A 6,665-nucleotide genomic window follows, 5' to 3' on the forward strand; every position below is an offset into this window, starting at 1 on the left:
AAGAATTCAAGAAATTGTTAAAGGCATTAAATCTCCACTCCTCTCATTAATATCTGTTAACTTGAATAAATCATCCTATCTTTTCTCAATCATTTTTGTAATACATTATACTTTACAAGGCAGTTTAAATATACACTATATCACTTACTCCTTACAATTTTATAATGGGTTATATAAAATGAAGCCTTTTTGTTAGTGTAAACATTGAAATAAGCCTGGGACACAGAGACATTACCATGAATGTCCAGTATTGAAGTTGAAATGTGACAAAGTCTTGTTTAGAATTTGTAGGTCATGACTCCTAGAATTTATAGGTCATAACTAGGCTCCTAGTTAAGAGCCCTTTTGAGAGCTTAAATCTCACCTTTTCAAAATTACAGCCATGGATTTTTGTGAGTAGCTGAAAGTAATATCTCTCTATATGATTTAATATAAAAAGAAGCTACATTTTATCCTTTGCATTGAGTCCAACACCCCTCATGCCTAGAGGAAGAGAACAAAAGGAGGAAATATGCCTGAGTCCTTGCCCATATATCATCTATGCCAAAGCATGGAACCTGTTAGGTGGTTACTGTGCGAGGAAAGTTTGTGGAAGATAAAAGAATGGAAATTTATGCGGACAAAATGGAGGTCACTGATCTAAACTTGCCATCCCCTTTAGGCAAGGGATGCAAATATCACTGTGGCACAAAATATGTAGAATTTGACAGCCTCCTGGATGAATGAAATGCCACAGTCACATTTAAGCCCAGGAAACTCAGAAAACTGAGGAGAATTTATCCTTCTTTGGACTGTAATGTGCATTTTAATTACAAAGACTTGAGTTCAGGTAAGAGTGTTGAATGTAAAGATATTCCAATTTTTTTTCTGAGGAAAAAAAAAACTTTTATATGTTATTTGCTGGTCAGTAGCTTTAAATCTATCTGAAAAGTTTGTGGAAATTGGTATTTAGAAAAACAACTGTTTGTGCCCTGGAGTTTTATTGATATTAGAGTATAAGGATTTTATCATATATTTATACAAATATAATACATATGAGTATACGCACACATGCACATTTGCACATACATCTGAAAGAAATTAATCTATCAGTGTTTACTCTTTTTCTAATATAATTAGCCACTCATCTGAAACAATAAGGAAAAATATGAAGTCTATGTTTCCTATCCAACACTTTAACTTAAACCCAAAGATGGTTTATTTACATATATTATGTGCACAAAATAAATCTTGACTAGTATTTTATGGTTTTTTTATAATTAATAATGTTAACAGTTTATAACATAAAACTTACTCCTCTGAAACAATACTTTGAAATGTAAACATATCATTTTGTGCATGCTCAGAGAAAATTCCATGAATATTTGGATCACCTTTGATCCAACAATTTATTTTCATGACTCAATACATTTTAATCCATTTTATTAAATCAAGCAAAAATGTTCATTTTCATTTACCTGCGAAAATCATAATATGGTTAACATTTTCGGCTTCATTCATTATAGAAGAAATAGTTGCATTCATTGCCTACTGTTGAAGATAAAATGTTAATATGAAAGAGCTACTAAACATTATATTTAATGAATTATTTGAGCTAATTACATGTAATGTATATTTGAATCTAAAGCTTTTCAATACAAATTTTACCACCAAATTGTATACATATCTATAAAAATGGAAATTTATATGAAAAAAATGAATTATATCTGTGAAAGGAATGTGAATTTAAGTATATACTATAACTAAATTCAAGGAACTACACATAAAAGATTTTCTAGAATAAATATTTAAATTATAGATTTGGTTTTGTTATTTATGTATAGTCTGTTCCTCACTTTGCCAATAAGGTGTTACATGACCTTCAATTTTCACAGATACATTCCTTATACTGAGAATTCTGCTCATTTCCTAATGGTTACATCTTATCATTCATTGACAAAAAATGTTTCAATCTTGTATAGTATGAAGGAATACAAAAGCAACATTAAGAACTTTTACTTCCAGGGACAGTAGTAAATACTTGTTAATTATCTAATATGATCTTCATAATAAACACATAAGAAAAATATTTTTGCAGCTTCTTCTACAGGAAGAAACTTAGTTCCACAAGGGCTTAAAGTATGGTTGAAGGTAACACAATTTTTAAATGCATGACAAAATACGGCATCACCTTTTTTTTTTTTTTTTAATATATGAGTATATACTATACAATTTTCAGAAGCCTAATTAAGAATAATTATCAATGGGGCGCCTGGGTGGCTCAGTCGGTTGAGCGGCCGACTTCGGCTCAGGTCATGATCTCACGGTCCGTGGGTTGGAGCCCCGCGTGGGGCTCTGTGCTGACGGCTCAGAGCCTGGAGCCTGTTTCGGATTCTGTGTCTCCCTCTCTCTGACCCTCCCCCGTTCATGCTTTGTCTCTCTCTGTCTCAAAAATAAATAAATGTTAAAAAAAAAAAAGAAAAAAAAAAGAATAATTATCAAAAATAGTGGTTGTAGCTGGTGGCAGACTCCAATTAGTGAAGTCATAGTTCTTATTTCCTGCTGCTAAAGTATGGAGTATGAAAGAGGGAGAATCTTAGATTAAAAGTTAAATTATCTCTAGGGAAAATAATAGGGAGAATCATATAGAAAGCATCATTCTGTTTCTCCACAGATGGTTACTTGCTCTAAAGTCAGAAAGATAAGAGCAAGAGATATTGCATGTATTTTCTTAACATTTTTTGTTTTCCAAAATGTTAGTGAAAGGAGTGTTGTGTCTACAAACTAATTCCTGTCTTTTTCATTTGCTCCAATTTGGTAGCTGGGTCTATATAGTCTAGAGAATGTAAAATCTTGAGGATATGATGCCAGACCTTCCAAAATGTGGAACCACCCAAGCGAGGAAAACAGGTGAGGAAAAACTGTTAAGTCAAAATAAAATGATAGAGGAGGAATACAAGGACATAATTTAGTACAATTGTAGGCTTAGCCAAGATTATACACATGGGCAATAGTGAGGACAATTATCAATTGGCCTTATAGTTTTCTTTAATAATTCTATTTCATTCTTTAAAATATTGTGATAAAATTATCTAACTTCATACTTGTGGGGAGTAAAATACATGTCTGAACTAAATGCACTCAATGGATTCCTAGAATTCCTGTGCATTTTTCTTCTTTGTTACTCAATAAAGCTAATTTCTTTTAAGCTAAAAAGCCAGATAACTTACATTGTTAAGTATTATCTGGGAAGTAATGGCGATTGACGCTTTTGAAAAAAATCTAACAGAATCTGCCAAAATCTCTTTCTAGGGCCTCCCATATAAAAATGTAGAATATTGGTGGGCCTGGGTGGTTCAGTTGCTTTAGCATCTGACTTTGACTCAGGTCATGAATTCATGGTTCTTGAGTTTGAGCCCTGCATTGGGCTCTCTGTCCCTCTCTATCCCTCTCCAGCTCATTCTCTCTCTCTCTCTCTCTCTCTCTCAAAACTAAATAAACATTTTAGAAAAGGTAGATTATCAATAGCTCTTATTAAAGATATAGAGTCTGGTCCCTATTCTAGATTTAGTGAGTTAGATGAAACTTAAATCTCCTCAGATTATTCTTATGTATATTAAAATAGAAAACTACTGGGGTGCCTGGGTGGCTCAGTCAGATGAGCTACCGACTTCAGCTCAGGTCATGATCTCACAGTTTGTGGGTTCGAGCCCCGCATCAGGCTCTCTGCTGACAGCTTGGAGCCTAGAGCCTGCTTCTGATTCTGTGTCTTCCTCTCTCTCTGCCCCTCCCTTGTTCACGCTCTGTCTCTCTCTCTCTCTCAAAAATAAATAAATGCAAAAAAAAATTTTTAAATAGAAAACTACTGACCCAAGAAATACAATTTTTAACACATGTGTTTTTACCTTTTTTTTTTTTTTTTTACATTTATTCATTTTTGAGAGACAGAGACAGAGCACAAGTGCGGGAGGGGCCGAGACAGAGGGAGACACAGAATTCGAAGCAGGCTCCAGGCTCCAAGCTATCAGCACAGAGTCCCACATGGGGCTCAAACTCACAAACCGCAAGATCATGACCTGAGCCGAAGTCGGAGGCCTAAACAACTGAACCACCCAGGTGCCCCTGTTTTTACCTTTTTGACCACATGTTCCTATTTATAATCGAGTCCCAAAAGGTTAAGGGGATCAGAAGCCTCAACTCACATTAATTCTTTCATTTAATAGTGTATCTTCCATTAAGCAAACATCCATTCAGCACTTACTATGTACTGATTAAGAATCGATTTTTAGGGGCGCCTGGGTGGCGCAATCGGTTAAGCATCCGACTTCAGCCAGGTCACGATCTCGCGGTCCGTGAGTTTGAGCCCCGCATCAGGCTCTGGGCTGATGGCTCGGAGCCTGGAGCCTGTTTCCGATTCTGTGTCTCCCTCTCTCTCTGCCCCTCCCCCGTTCATGCTCTGTCTCTCTCTGTCCCAAAAATAAAATAAAAAACGTTGAAAAAAAATTAAAAAAAAAAAAAGAATCGATTTTTAGTACTGCCAATATACTGATGGCAAAATTACAGTATTTACTTTTAGGTAAGACAAAAACTAATAAAAGATATAGGCATGCAAATCACTGCATATAACCCATTGTGATACATTTTTCTTAGCTTGGACTCATACTCTAACATGCATTCTTTATCAAACAATATTTAGATAAAAAGCATTGGCCTTTACTTAACTTGTAACTTTATAAAGTAGTACACAGTATTTTACATTTTATTATTGTTATAAATAACACATCCCTGTGACCAAAGAGTTTTAAAGCATATGAAAGGGAACAAAAGGGTTGTTTTTTTTTTTAAGAAAATCAATACATCTGTCTTGATGTGTGCTTTTCTTTGTACATACTCTGTTGGTTTAATTGAACAGTTTACTCAAATATGCAAAATATATCTGCAAAATTTTCAGCTTGACACTTTAACTAAACAGACAAGTTCTTCAAATAACAAATCCTTTAGCGGTTCACATTTATGGAAATGCTAATTCTTTGATATTTTCCGTCTAGATGTTTGCTTCTGATTTTCAGATGAAAATCAAAGAAGAGAAGCACAATAATTATGTTTTCACCAATTGGAAAGTAAGCACCTCACAATGAAAGGATGAGTTACTCATGTTAACACATTCATTTTCTTTCCTTGGCTGCTCTGCTCATTGATTTCTAAGAAGATCAAAATTCTCAATATGCATATATTAATTAATTCCTTCCTCAAACATTTATTAAATAATTAGTATGTACTCTTGTACCTGTTATTAATACTCTCATGTAATTTGTATTCTGGTAGCAGACAAGAATCAGTAGTAGAGACAAGACATCAACAGATTAACAAGTGTATCATAGGATATACTGAAAGGTAGTGCTAAATTCCTGAAGAAAAATGAACCCAGATCAAAGGACAGAAAATGATAGAATGGGAGTAGGTTCTTACTGTATTAACAGATTAAATGGTGAGGTCATGCTAAGAGCTGTGCTATTACCTGGGGGAATATTGTTTCCAGGCAAAAGAAATAGCATGTGCGAATGTCCTGAGTACAAAACATGCTGGTATGTTTGAGTAATGGTAAAAAGTCATTGTGGTTGAAATATATGGAAAGGGGGAGGGAGTGATAGAAAGGGAAGTCAGAGATCGGTGAAGGCCAAATTAGGTAAGGCTTTGTAAGCAAATAGCAGTTTAATTTTTAACTTTAATTAACTTTAACCTTTAATTTAAGGTGATCAAAATCTGTTATGCAATTAAATGTAGGTACGTCTGAATTCTCTTCTTTAGAATTTTATAGCAAATGCTGTTAAGAGTATGCTGGCTGATGTATTGCAGAGACTCCAAAAAAATAGATTTATTTTGTTCATTTATTAAGTGATAACATGAGGGTAGCTGCTATATAGTCACTCAGACACTCAGACTTATGAAGACTATGCCATCTTCAAAACATATCTTCCAAAGTTGCTGGAGTATTTTCATCCAGGTGGCAGAAGAAGACAGGCCCTAGAGGATCTCATATGGAGGTCTTTTTCATAAATCAGGCTTGGCATGCGCAAACAACATCGCTTTAATAGTCGCATAGCTAGAACTTATTCCCTTGGGCATGCCTAACTAAGCTGATGAGAATCAGTCTAGCTATGCGCAGGAATGGAGAAAAAAAACAGGTAAAAAGATAAAAGCTTTTGTCACATCAATATTCTTGATTTTATAACAGCTTATAGGGAACACTATTTTCTGAATATCAAACAATATGTGTTGAATTTCCAAACTTTCCTAACCTGAATGAGGTATAATTGTATGCAGTAAAATGCACTCATTTAAGTACATAGTATGGAGAGTTTTGAGAAATGTACGTACACCCATGTAGTCACCATGTCAAAGGGCATTTTTCTTGTCCCAAAAATATTCCTCATGGAGTTTTGCAGCTACTCATCTCCATCCCCAACAGCAGATAATTATCTGGTTTCTGTGCTATAAATTAATGCAGTTATTTTTAGAATTTCACATAAATGTCATCATGAAATATGCACTCTTTTGTATCTGGCTTCTTTCAGCACAATATTTTTGAGATCATCCAAGTTGCTGCATGTTTTACTAATTTGTCTCCTTTTCATATTGGATGGTATCCCACTGTAAACACACACCCATTCAGCTATTCTATTGAT

This window comes from Neofelis nebulosa, chromosome 8 (genome assembly GCF_028018385.1).
Source record: "Neofelis nebulosa isolate mNeoNeb1 chromosome 8, mNeoNeb1.pri, whole genome shotgun sequence".
Taxonomy (NCBI): domain Eukaryota; kingdom Metazoa; phylum Chordata; class Mammalia; order Carnivora; family Felidae; genus Neofelis; species Neofelis nebulosa.